The 13,963-nt window shown below is 45.9% G+C and overlaps 1 protein-coding gene across 1 annotated transcript in view; it reads left to right on the forward strand.

The window, feature by feature from the left end:
- Positions 1-277: 277 nt before the first annotated feature.
- LOC138848827 (calpain-13-like) overlaps positions 278-13,963 on the forward strand; it is a 63,745-nt gene continuing 50,059 nt past the window's right edge. Inside the window, exon 1 of the mRNA XM_070069721.1 lies at positions 278-523. The gene's annotated coding sequence lies outside the window, so the exon portion shown is untranslated. The remainder of the gene's footprint in view (positions 524-13,963) is intronic.

Consider the following 13,963-nt stretch of genomic DNA (forward strand, 5'->3'; position numbering starts at 1 on the left):
CCTGAGTCTTTTCTCAGCACATCCTGTGTGCTGAGGGAAAACACCAAATCCCTGAAGCGGGAGGAAAGTGAAGAAATGGAAAGATCTGGAACCATTGAAAACCACAAACAAGGCAGCCGAGAAATCAGCAGTTCAAGGTCACAGGGGGTGAAGGGGGAATCAGGGGTTATGGGGAGGCTCTGGGGATCTTGCTAATAAAACAATCAGTATCCTCTCTCTCTCCCTCTGAGAGTTGCTGGCATCACTGTTTAACTAAGGTGGAGCATTAGCACCTGGTGTGCCCATATAAGGAAGAGCCGAAGAGGCAGACACCAGCAGCTGTCAGCCCTGCCGGTCTGCTGGCAATTCTTCCCCCGAGACTGCCGCACTCATCTGCCGGACCTCTCTCTCTGCCTGTCCTCTCTGCCACTCTCCATCCCGCGGAAGTGCTGCAGCTCAGCCTGTGGGCCTGCTCCGTCCCGAGCCAGCTCCCTGCAGGAAGGCTGCTGTCGGCACCCAGCAGACACACGTGTCTGGGAGTCAGGTACGGACTGAGTGGTGGTCTCCAGGAGCTCGGGGTCAGGACAGTCCTCCAAATGGTGCTGGCCTCCACGCTGCCCCCGAGAGCTTCTTTAGCCTACAGCAGCTGAGGCCCCACCCCCAGAGGGATGTGGAAACTGGGGATGTGGAGGCAGATGGTCCAAGGATGGGCTCTAGGAAAAACCAAGAGATGAGTTAGTTTTCTAAGAGAAGCTCCTGTAAACTATGCAGTTGTGGTAGCCAGGATGTCAGTCATTGAGCTGCCTTTGCTATCTGCTCAAAGTGACAACCTGGAGGGCTATGTTGACCGTAAGGGACACCCTGATGGTGGCCATCCTGTGCTCTTGGTTCACTGATGTATGGCCTCTGACATATAGTAGGTGTTTAAGAAATATTTGGTCAAAGGAATAATGAGTCCAGCCCGTTGTTTTCTAATTATTTAGCTTAACAGTTATATGAGAGACATTGAAAAATGTGAGTTAATCACAAAAGGCAGGTCGCTGTCACTTCAGAGGGTCAGGTGGTCCCTACACCCCACCAGCTGTGTCACTGTCTCATTCCTGTGTTTCTGCAGCTGTTGAACCTGCGTGACCTCTGAGATAGGATGCTGTTCTCAGGGAGACAGTTCTAGCTGGATAGCTCGACCCCAAACTAACCAGATTAGAGCAAAGGCAGTGTTTCCCCTCTGTAGTTCCAGCTGGGCTGCCCTGTTTGTCCTGGGTCACACACAGAACACTGCTAACCCCAAGTGATGTTTGTTGGGCCTTTAGTCAGCAGATTCTCTGGAGCTCTCCCACCCTGTACCCAGCTTGACGGAACCTCTGTTTTTCTTTGCAGGGGTATGGGACGGGGGCAGGTGGCAGCTGCAGAAAGCCTTATGTATTTGTATCCTTGCATTGATTGATGAGTATACAGTAATCTACTTATTGTATAATAGGTAAGAGTTACATGTAGCATCAGCTCATTACCCCCAGTTTGTAGATGGAAAGCTGACTTACTGCCAAGTTCATGCCAAATGCAAATGACAGAGCTAGGGTTCTGTTGTGCCTGGTAGTCTGTCTTGTCCCTTGGTTACTTAATTATATTCAAGGATCCACTTGGAAGAATGCCTTAGAAGAAAAGCTGCTAACAAATACAGAAATTAGTGACTCACCTGCCACCCTGAGGGCATGCTTGATGTCAAGCTCTGTGTTAGCAGTGTGGCTTCAGGCATGTTTCTGTGCATCCCTTGGTCCTAGATTCCTCTTCACTAAATGTGATAGTAACAGTATCTGCCTCATCCAGCTATTGAAAAGTTATGTAAAAGTATTAGCAGTGACTTGCACAAGAAAAGTGCCCAAGAAATTTTAGTTATTGCTGTTGATATTATTTTAGTCTGGGTTCTCTATAAAACAAAACCCGAGGCAGAGCAGAAGTGCTAGTACACTCACTGATCTGGGTGGGTACAAAACCAAGGCAGTGAGAGAAAAGCACAGAGAATGGGAGTTGTACAAGGTGATGGTCACTCCACAAAAAGACAAGGCCAGCCACCTGGGCCAAAGCAGGGCACTCGCAGACTAGCTTTACAAAAACATTGTGTCTGTGTCCTTCAATAAGAGGGTGGAGAGGGAATTTATAAACCAGCTCCTCGTGTCTCCTAGCTCTTCTTGTTCAAGGTTTGACCCATGGGGAGTTGGCTCTTCCACCCTGCTTCCTAGCTTGTGTTATCTGACCCCTTTGGCAGCCACCAGGAATTCTGGATCCTAGCCCTTGAGGCTTGGCATGAACCTGAATCCACATGTGGTCACTCCCTTGGCTGGGGGAACCGAGAGTCCCAGAGAAAGGTGTGGCTAAGGGAACTCGAGACAGTGCCTAGATATGTTCAATAAAGACCAAAGTATCATTGTTAATATTCTCTGGACATGGTGCAAAACTCTATTGATTCCTGGAATCACCTCTTTCCCATGAGAAACCCAGGAAGAGGTCTTCAAGTGGGCTGGTCCATGCCACCACTGCTCACTCTTTGGAAGAAGTCAGGGTGAGCACATCTCAACCCCTCAAAGCTTAGCCTGGTGAGAAAGCCTAAGACCACACAGATGTTAGAACAGAATCCAGAGAAGACTGTTAATTTCTTACCACCCCTGGAACTCAATTTATTTTCCTTCTTTTTAAGATTTATTTCATTTGAAAGGCAGAGTTGCAGACAGACAGACAGACACAGAGAGAGAGAGAGAGAGAGAGAGAGAGAGAGAGAGAGAGCTTCCATCTGCTGATTCACTCTGTGAATGGCCACAATGGCCGGGGCTGGGCCCAGCCAAAGCCAGGAGCCAAAAGCTTCATTCAGGTCTCCCATGTGGGTGCAGGGGCCCATGCACTTGGGCCATCTTCCACTGCTTTCCCAGGCCATTAGCAGAGAGCTGGATCAGAAACAGAACATCTGAGAATTGAACCAGTGCCCATATGGGACCGGATTTGCAGGCAGCAGCTTAACCCATTATACTACAATGCCAGCCCCGGGACTCTGTTTCTTGAACAAGTATTTCTAAATCAGGACACCCAGAACATGAATTCTCGGCGTTGTTGCTGGGAACTCATTGATATAAAGTTTCTTTGATCAAATATTTGAACAGATGTTGCCTCCTCCTTTTCCCTCCTTGGAGACTCATGATTCAGATTTGTACGTAAAGGCCCTGAGAAGACCAAAACAAAGGAATCGGCTGACCTGAGAGCACCAGCACTTTCCAGAACCACTGGTTGGAAGCACTGATTGGGGTCCTAGTGGCTCTGGGCTGTCTCTCTCTGTCTTGATCCCGGGTTCTCAGGGGAACTTCCCGGATTATGCACTACTTTTTGCTTTGCACAAACCTTTCTGAAAAGGAACAAGATATATATTGTGATATGGTGGGAGGCTGCAGGGTACATGGAAAGCTCACTAATCTGCAAAGTCAACAACCAGGAAAGCTCAGCCAAGCCTTGCTTCCTTGTCTTCATAATGAAAACAGAGGAATAAGGCACCCCAGGGGAACTCCCAGCCCCTTGTAACCTGGGATGTTCAGATAAAAGGGAGCAAAGAGTGCCCCTTACCCTCCTTACCTCGTCCTGAGGCTGTGGCTCAGACAATGGGTTGCTTCTACATTACTGGACCAAAAGAGGGCCAGGCCTCTGGGGTCAACATCCTTGTCCACCAAATAAGCCCTCAGGGACCTTTGGAACTGAGAGTGTCCATGACCTTGAAAGGAACAGCCCTTCCACCAGCACTGGGCCCTTGGCTGAAGGCTGGGTCAGCCCTGCCGTGCCCACCTCCTCTGCCTGTGGTTCAGGACCTGCCAGGAACTCCCACTCAGCTCAAGGACTAAGCTAGATCCCATCATGCCTATGCACCAAAGACGCACAGAGCCGTTGTCTCCATCATTAATGAGCGCATGTCTGCCTACAGGAGCTGCAGTATCTTCCCCCCAAGGGCACAAGGCAGGAGAGGTCATGGGCTCCCAAGCCATTGGACTGGGGGCCCCAGTCCTCTTAGTCAACCACTCTGTCTGCTCCCCAGTCTAATCTGTAGCCAGGAGCTGCTGCCAACCTGCTGAGCTTCCTCACTAAGCTTCATCTCCCATAGCCCCAATTCCTCTCGGGAACTGAAGAGGCTTTCAGATGGCATTGCCTGTGGGACACATGCAGGCCAGAGGCTTTCTGAATAGGCTGGTTGCTGTGACCGGTGGCCCGCCTGGGCACCTCGCTATAGCCCAGGGACTGTCTCCCCCTGCACTGCCTTGGAACCCTTGCCTGCTCCCTCAGCCAGGTCACGTTCCCCAAGTGGGCTTAGGACTTGCTATGGCTCACTGACCGCCTCACCTGTTCTGGAATGCAGTCCAGGTAGGGGGAAGGTCAGAGGGTTCTCCTGACCACATGCCCGTCTCTCCTCACCCTGCTCTTCTCTGCTCCCCTTCTGATTCTCACGCTGCCGCCCACACCGGCACACACATTGACACAATTGTGCTTGAAGTTCATGCTCTTTTGTGCTGCTCTTTCACATAGGTACTACAGAAAAGTTCTTGGTTGTTTGTGTTCTATTTGAGATGCAGAGAGATGGTTGGGGGAGGGGAGGAAGAGAGAAATGGATTGATCCCATCTGCTGCTTCACTCCCCAGATGCCTTCAATGTCTGCTGTGCCAGGCTGAGGCAATGAACCAGGAACTTGATGGGGTTCTCCCATGTGGGTGGTAGGGACCCAACTTCTTGGGTCATCACTGCTGCCTCCCAGGGTGTGCACTTAGCAGGAGGCTGGAATCTGAAATAGAGCCAGGATTGAACCAGGCACTCCAATATGTGGTAATGGGATACAGGCATCCCATAGGCAGCTTAACACAGGCCCAGTGCCTGCCCCTAACTCTTATATTTGAAGACTTTCCCCTCCCATGTACACACACTGTCCCGGTTCCCAGAGATATGACCTTATGTGTTACGTAGAAGCTTTCTTTCAAAAAAAATCTCAGAACAAGGAAGTTGATCTGGGCCTCCCTGGGAGCCACTCTCAGGTATCCCTGAGCTCCTGGGGGAGATGGCTGCTGGGCTGCTGGCACTACTGGCTCTCTCTCCCACCCCTGGCACATCCAGGCCACAGTAGGAAGAGCCATCAGCAAAGTTGGAACCAGGCTCCCAGCCCAGGGTTGGACTCCTTGCCTCTGTGACCTCCACCCAGCCTGAGATGCCCAAAGTGACCAGACTGGGATGCCTGAGGTCATGGCCAGAGGCCCAGTGCTGGCCCTGCCATACTTGTCTCTCCCCTGTGCCATGGCCAGAGGCAGCGTTCTGGGGTGGGGATCTTTTGAGAGCTCCACCTGGAAGTCACAGCGATTGTGTTCTGTCTTCCTGCTGTGCGTTGGTAGCCACATCTGATGGTAGGCATGCGTGGTGATTGTGGCCCATGGGGTGCTCGAAGCGCATGAGAATGGGTATCCTCCCTGGCTCTCATTTCTGCATCTTGGCCTCTCCTCCGTCCTCTGCCTCAGTCTCTGTCTCCACTGACTGCTGTCCCTGGCTTGCTCTCTCTGTCTCTCGGCCTCTCTGGTTGAGACTCCCTGCCATCTTGCCTTTCTCTGTGTGGTCCCTCTGTCTTTATCCCAGCCATTGTCTATTTTTCTTTATCTCCCATACAATGAAACCTGAGACAGTAGGCTAAGAGCGAATCCTTAAGAACAAATGGACTATCTAAATGAATCCTCAGCTGCAAATAACCTTTTTAAAAAAGAAAGAAAAATGTAAGGAAAAAGGACGCCAGGGCCTGTTCTCTCTGGTGAATGCCTTTGGGAAGTGAGCAGCTTGGAGCCTGGGTCCTGCCTGTGGTCTCTATCTGAACGAGGGACCTGTGCGACCCAACAATTTAACTTGATCATGGCAGGCCCCAAGCTCCTAAACCTAATCCGATTCCAAGAAAACATGAATCTGCTTAGTGGGAAGCACATCCCTTCTTCATGGGTGAAAAAATAAATCTATGCCCAGAAATATTAACTGTTGGTGCTCCTGAGACACATATAGTTCTAGAACCCAGAAATGTTACTCTGCCGTGTCCAAAGGCTACAGCAGACAGTCTGCTAGAGAGCTATAGAACCTGGGAAGAGTGCTCTGTGTTGGGTGTAGGCTGCAGCAGAAGGTAGACTCAAGACAGTTTCCTCTGTGAAATTCTATCTTCTTGGTTTTTTTTTTTTTTAGATTTATTTATTTATTTGAAAGTCAGAGTTACACACACACACACACAGAGAGAGAGAGAGGTGTTTCATCTGCTGGTTCACTCCCCAGCTGGCCGCAGTGGCCAGAGCTGCACCAATCCAAAGCCAGGAGCCAGGACCTTCTTCCGAGTCTCCCATGTGGGTGCAGGGGCCCAAGGACTTGGGGCATCTTCCACTGCTTCCTAGGCCACAGCAGAGAGCTGGATCGGAAATGGAGCAGCCAGGTCTTGAACCGGCACCCATATGGGATGCCGGCGCTTCAGGCCAGGGCATTAACCTGCTGTGCCACACTGCTGGCCCCCATTTTCTTGGTTTTGAGATCATTTGGAATCTTAATTCTGCCATCTGTTGGTTAAAGGTTATTCTTGTATTTTTATTATTCAAAATGCTGAAAGACTTGAAAAGGATCTTCATTTTCATTTTAACATCTTCTTCCACAACTGAGATGAAATGTTGAACAGAGCAGGACAAGGAGAGCTCTGTGACTGTTACAATGCAATGGTTCCAGGATAAGTCAGAATCATTAATCTATCATCTCTGGGTCAAGTAGAAAATTCTACTCACTGCACTATACTTACTATGCTACAGTGCACTGCTGTACTACATGTTATACAACCCATCCCGTTTTACCATCTTACAGGTAGAGGGCATGGGAGCTAAAATTAAAAAAAAGAAAGAAAGAAAGAAAAGGAAATGTCTGTGTGTATCAGTATTGCTGGAAAGATAGTTTTGTAAAACTTTTTAAAAGCAAATGTTTTACATATTTTTGTCTTTCTCCAAAGTAGGGACTCTATTTAGGGGTGTGAGTAGGGAGGAGAAGTGGAGGGAAATTAAATACTTGGCTTTAATGAGATTATTACCTGTTTTTAGAAATACCAGCATTATTTCCTAACAAACACTTAAAAATATCTCTTTGCAGTTCCATCACAAAATTTGGCTATGAATACCAAGCTTCTTAAAAATATTATTTAGAACTATAAAAAATTTAAATCAGTGTTTTAGAAAAATGTGAATCACAAATAAATGTTCTATTTTTTAGAAAGACTCACAATGTTTCTTTTATTAAGTAAATTGTGTTCCTGGCTGCTACATGGGACACCTGGATTGTGTTCTTGGCTCCCACCTTTGGCCAAAACACTCATCCATTGTGGGCACTTGAGGAGTGAGCCAGCAGACACGGATGCTTGCTCTTTAAGAAATAAATAAATATCTGAAAACAAAGATGAACATTTGGCTCAGCTTCTAAAAGTTAAACTGATAATTGCTTGTAATACATTTCTATCTGTGTGAAGTGGAGGATATCTGTTCATCAGTAGACACTGTAAAAATGAACAGGATAAACCTGAGTGGGAGAAGATACTGGTAACACAACCAATGAAAGACAAATGTCCAGTGTAGGGGAAGAATTCCTACAAATCAATAAATAAAAGACAACACAGGGGACAAATGGGTGTAAGATATAAGTATTCATTTCACCAGACAGGGAACGGTGAATGGGGAAGAAACATATTGAAAGATACTCAATCTTCACAGTAATCAGGGAAACAATTTAAGACCATAGGGGGTTGCCCTTTCCACTCTCTAGACGGATACAAATAAGAAGCTTGCCAATACCAAGGGTGAATGAGGATTTATTGCAATGGGACCTCTTACAGCACTGGTGAGGTTAAAAACTGGCACAGCCTTGGAAATATTAAATGTTGGCATACTTGGCGAGGCAGAGTCTGTGTGTACCCTAAACCTGGAAATTCCACTCCTGGGAATGTGACCTAGAAAACAGCAGGTGTGCCCAAGAACATTTACAGCATGCTTTTTCAATAAAACACAGGAGAAGATTATTAAACATCCAAGGACTGGCGATAGTTAGTTGTACAGAAGAGGAAGTGAGTGAAATCTAGCTATTATTAACCTGGTGGGGTTAAAAAAAAGAGTTGCTGATGCATAAGTTGTATATTTAACTTTTAGGCAACTTTAGTTGTAACTGACATACAATAACTGAACATAACCTGTACAACTTGGTGAGTTTTTACACATGTGAAACATCACCGTACTCAATAAATATTTCTATCACCCCCAAAGGTTTCCTTATAACTCTTTTTAATGCATTGCTCCCTACATCCACATTTGTGAGTAACCACAGAATTTCTGTCATGGTACATTAATTTGCATTTCTAGGATTTTATATAAATGGACAATATGCTGTGTACTGTTTTGATTGGTTTCTCTCGGTATTTTTGTGGGTTTTTTTTGAGATTTATTCATGTTGTGTCTATCAATAATTCATTCCTTTTTATTACTGAGTAGTGCTTTATTTTATGGTTATATTATGTCACAATGTGTATATTCATTCACCTTGTGACAGAGTTTGGGTTGTTTCCAGTTTTTGCTGTTAAGTGGAAGCCTGTGTTGAGCTTTTATCTACACAGCTTTGCAGGAACATAGCACTTTCATTTCTCTTGGGTGAATTCTTGGGACTGGAATGGCTGGATCATATGGTATGTGGATGTTTACCTTTTTAGGAAATGTTTAAGACATTTTTAAAAAGAAGTTTAGGAAAACTTATTGCCACTGTTTACTGATGGGTCTGTACAATTTTGTATATCCACCACAATGTTGTGAAGGTTCTGGCTGCTTTATTTTCTCACAATTACTCTCATCTTTCCAATTTTAGTCTTTCTAAAGTCTATAATGACTTCTCAGTATGCTATTAATTTCTGTATCACTGGTGACTTATGATTTGGGACATGTTTTCATGTTGATCATTGCCTGTACTTACATGTTCTTCGGTAAAGTATCCATTCAGATCTTTTGATCGTTCTCATGGATTATTTTTCACTCATTATTTATCTCTTCTTTACATATTCTGAATACAAGTCCTTTTTTCTGATATATGTGCCATGAACATTTTCTCCTGATCCAGATTTTCTTGTTTTCTTAATGGTATCTCTTTAACCTTGCTAAACCTAAGTTACCTTTCCTCCACTTTTTTTTTTCCTAGTAAGGCTTATAAATTTTTCTGTGCCTTTTTTGTAAAGATTTATGTTTTTGTTTATTTGTGAGGCAGAGTTGGAGAGAGAGAGAGAAACATAGAGAGAGATCTTCCATCCTCTGGTTCACTCTCCAAATGGTCCCAATGACCAGGGCTGGGCCAGGCCAAAGCCAGGAACCAGGAGCTTCTTCTAGGTCTCCCTTGTGGGTGCCAGGGGCCCAAGGACTTGGGCCATCTTCTGTTCTTTCCTTGCCTATTAGCAGGGAGCTGGATCGGAAGTGGAGCAGCCACGTCTGTAATTGGTTCCTTTGTGGGGTGCGGGTGTCTCAAGCAGAGGCTTAACCTGCTATGCCAGAATGCCGGCCCCCAAGCTTTTATGTCTTATCAAATACATTTCCACTTGTCTCAATTGAGCAAATGTTTTCTCCAATGTTGTCTTTTGAAATGTAATTTTAAGATTTACCTTTAGGTCTATGGTCCTTTGCACTTGTGTGTATGGTGTGATGTGTAGTCTAGGTTTGTTTACTCTTTTCCATATGGCGAGCCTGTTGATACACTTTTATTGGAAGACTTTTATTTCCCCATTGAGCTGCCTTTGTATTAGCTCACATAATTGACCATACACGTGTCTGCATTCTGCACTCTGCTCCATCAATCTACCTGTCCATCTGTTTGCCCTTATTATAGATTTATAACATGTATTAAAGCCCAATTAATTAAGTCTTCCAGTATTTTTCTTCTCTTGAAAATTTGGACTATTTTAGATCCTTTTCATTCAGATGTTTATTATAGCATCAGCTTGTTGATTTCTAATAAAAAGAATATGCTGGAGTTTTGGTTAGTATCATGTTGTGGAAATGCTATGGGTAAATAAATCGGGGGGGACTTGTCATCTGCTCATTACTGAATCTTTTAATCAACGACTCTGATATTTCTCTCCATTTATTTAGGTTTCCTTCAGTTTCTTTCGTCAAAGATTTGTTTGTTTTTTTTTTTTTTGTAGAGATCTTTTGCTAGATATGTTCCTATGTCGTTTTTTTCTAGGTGCTACTATTTTCCTGTTGTTTCCTACTGTTTACTGCTATGGTAGGAAATACAAGCTGTTTTGGGTATTAACCTTGTATCTGTGACCTTGCTAAGTTTAATTATTATTTGTAGTAGTTGTTTTGAGGATCTCCCACCATCAAGATGTTAAAGTAGGGGCCACTTTTTCTCCTTCCTGATCTTTTGGCCTTTTCTCTTTATTGCATGGGCTAGGACCTTCAGTACTGTGGTTAATGTAGTGACAAGGGTATCAGGGTATTGCCACCTTCATTCTGACCACAAAGAGAAGAAAATACACTCTTCCGTTATTAAGTATGATGTTACCTGTAGGTTCTTTACAGGTGCCCTGCGTACATTTAAGAGCGTTACCTACTGTTTCTAGTTTTCTCTGAGTTTTTTTTGGTTTGTTTTTGTGTTTTAAATCATAGATATATGTCTTTGTAGCCCTTCAACGTGGTGAATTGCAAACCAGTCTTCCATTCCTGTGACAAACTTAACTTAGTCATGATAAAATATCTATTTGTTTTCTTACATTATTGGATTTCACTTGCTAAAATTTTGTCAAGGGTCCTTGCATCCCTTTGCATTCATTGGAGAATATTGGTCTGTAATTTTTTTTCAGGGGCTGAATTTCTTTATGAGGTTTTGTTAGTATGGTGCTGAACTGATAAAATAAACTCAGCAGTGTCTGTTTCTCTTCTACTCTATTTTCTGAAGACTTTTATGTGAGATCAGTGTTACTTTGTCCTTGAAAGTATCATACATTTCACCAGTGAGATTTTGTGGGCCTGGGGGTTTCTTTGTGAGAAAACCTTTGATTAGCAAATTGAGTTTCTTTGTGGATATAGGATTATTCAGAGTTTCTGTTTCTTCTTATACCAACTTTGGTCAGCACATTTATATAGCTCATCAATTTTTTAGCATTGGATTGTATGTAGTATTTTCCTGTTAGTCTTTAATGTCTTCAGGACGCATGATGACAACCGTTTTATCAATGATGATAGTGATATTTTCTCTCTCTCTCTTTCTTGACAGGCAGAGTTAGACAGTAGAGAGAGACCGAGACAGAGAGAAAGGTCTTCCTTTTTCCGTTGGTTCACCCCACAAATGGCCGCCACGGCTGGCGCGCTGCAGCCAGCGCGCTGCACTGATCCAAAGCCAGGAGCCAGGCGCTTCCTCCTGGTCTCCCATGCAGGTGCAGGACCCAAGCACATGGGCCATCTTCCACTGCCCTCCTGGGCCACAGCAGAGAGCTGGACTGGAAGAGGAGCAACCAGGACTAGAACCCAGCGCCCATATCGGATGCCTGCGCCTCAGGCAGAGGATTAACTGAGTGAGCCACGGCGCCAGCCCTATTTGCTCTCTCTCTTTAGATCTTTTTGGCTTGACTGGGAGAGTGTGTCCATTTTGTTGACAGATTTTTACTTTTCCTGTTTCCTCCATGGTCTATTTTATTAAGTTGTGCCCTTGTATTTGTTATTTGCTTTTATTCTGAGTTTTTTTTTTAAATCTGACTTATGCCATCATCGTTCCCTCGTGAGTTATTTGGGGTTTTCTTAAATATCCTATTGCTATGAAATCCAGCCTGTGCATTTCGTGTAGAAGAATAACTGGGAGGAAGGGGGAAGGTGAGGTAATAATGCCCTTACCCTGTGCCCAGGCAGGTGTGATTTAGATTCTGCTGTGCCTGTTCTCACAACTCTTCATTTTCACGGTGTAGGGGGAGAAATGCAAGGAAGCATAGGACAAGATTAGAACCAGAAAAGTAACTAATAATGGGTGTTCTTGCCTAAGGCTCACAGCTTACATCTCCTGTCTATTTTCTCATTGGGTTTTTGCATCAAGCATCCTTGGCGAAAGAAGAAACTTAGGTGCTCGGTGCTCAGGAAATTCCCTGGGGGTCAGAGAGCTATGAAGGGGCAGAATGAGGACTGGAGGCCGGGGATCCTGAAGTCATTTAACTTCTGTGAATCTTTTCTATGTTCCAACAAAAGGGCTTTCCAGTCCTGTGTGTGAAACCCTGAAAGTGAACTTTAGTTTCTTCACTGAGGACTTCTTCGAGCTTCTTGTGAATCCCCGTAGAGATTGATCAGTATGAAATGTTTCCCAGAACAATTCGGCCACATAAGCTGCTGGTTATGATGCACATCAGAAAGCTGCTGCTCCACAGGACACACCCAGGAAGAGCTGCTATGTGACATTCATTCTGACAACACCTGCCAGCAGTGCATTGAGTATCTGTTATGTGCCTGGTTTGGCGCCAGGTACTGGCAGACCAAAAATACTGTGGAGCCCCATTAGCAGGCCTTGGTATTACCTGAGACATCTCGGTCAGTCAGGAGCCCTCATCCCCTTTCTACTGTGAATCCAAGACATGTCTGCTCACCCAGCACTGTCAAGCTCTCCTCCGTCATTGTCCTGGTGTCCAGTGGCATCCAGCACCTGTTGCCGGAGGTCCTTAGTGATACACCCAGCTCCCGTTTGATCTACATTCTCCCTCAACTAGGCAGCCAGGGCTGAGAGAGGCACTGGGCCAGCCCGGGGCCAGTCAATGCTGTGGCCTGAATTATCCTGTTGCCAACTTCACAAGGGGCCTTGACCCCAGTGGGACTGTCTCTGAAACCAGGTCTCTAGAAGTTACCTAAGGTTAAAGAGTGGAGCCTAATCTGATAGGACTGTGGCCTTATAAGAACACGAGGTGTGGAGGGACCTCTCTCTCTCCCTCCCTTCCACCCATTCCTCTTTCTTCCCTTCCAACCCCATCCCATGCTGTGTGAGGACATGAGCCAGGGAGGGGGCTCTCACCAGCACATGCTGTGCCAGCTTCCTCATTCCCAGAAGTGTGAGAAAATGAGCTCTGTGGTTTAAGCTTAACATGCAGGGGTTTTTGGTACCCAGGCTGAGCAGACAGTCAGCTCGGCAGGGGTTACTGCGAGGACCTGGGCTACACTTTGTGTCATAGATGCTGAGGTGAGCAGAAGAGGCCTCCGTCCCCGGCAGCACCTCCCGCCTGCCTCTGGAGCTGGAGACAGGAGCACACACACTCTCCCAGGGAGAGCTTTATGCTAGCTATGTTCGCCATCTTGCTAGCCACTCCGGTGCCATTTTTCTTGCTACCCCCAAGAGTTACCCCAACAGCAGAAAACTTAATACCAGGCCTTTAATCTCTCTCTTTCCGTCACTTCAGGCGGCTGTCTTCTGCCTTTGGCTGTCTTGGCTTGTGAGGTAAGTGTAAAGTAGAAAAGAGGGGAAGAAACCAGTGTGACGAGTGAGAACACTTTGGGGGGTCCCTCCTGGGGCACACAAGAGGGACCTGTTGGCATGTTCTATACGCCCATCCTGAGAAAGTGAGGCTTCAGGCTGTTCCCCAGCAATGACATGAGCAGTTCAAAGAGAAAGGGAGAGCCTGGTAGGTGGGAGGTGTGTGTGTGTGTGTGTGTGTGTGTGTGTGAGTTGGGGCTGGGTTGGGGGGAGGGGTTGCCGAGCAAGCTTCCCCTGCCTGCTTTCCCTTTTCTTCACCAAGGTTCATCCCTCAGTTGATGATGCTGTGGCACAGCAGGTTAAGTCACCGCCTACAATGCCAGCATCCCACGTAAGCACCAGTTCTAGTCCTGGCTGTTGCACTTCCAACCCAGCTCCCTCCTAATGCATCTGGGAGAGCAGCAGCAGGTGTCCCAAATGGAAGATGAAAGGAGATTGAAGATACATC

Source organism: Oryctolagus cuniculus, chromosome 2, assembly GCF_964237555.1.
Source record: "Oryctolagus cuniculus chromosome 2, mOryCun1.1, whole genome shotgun sequence".
Classification (NCBI taxonomy): domain Eukaryota; kingdom Metazoa; phylum Chordata; class Mammalia; order Lagomorpha; family Leporidae; genus Oryctolagus; species Oryctolagus cuniculus.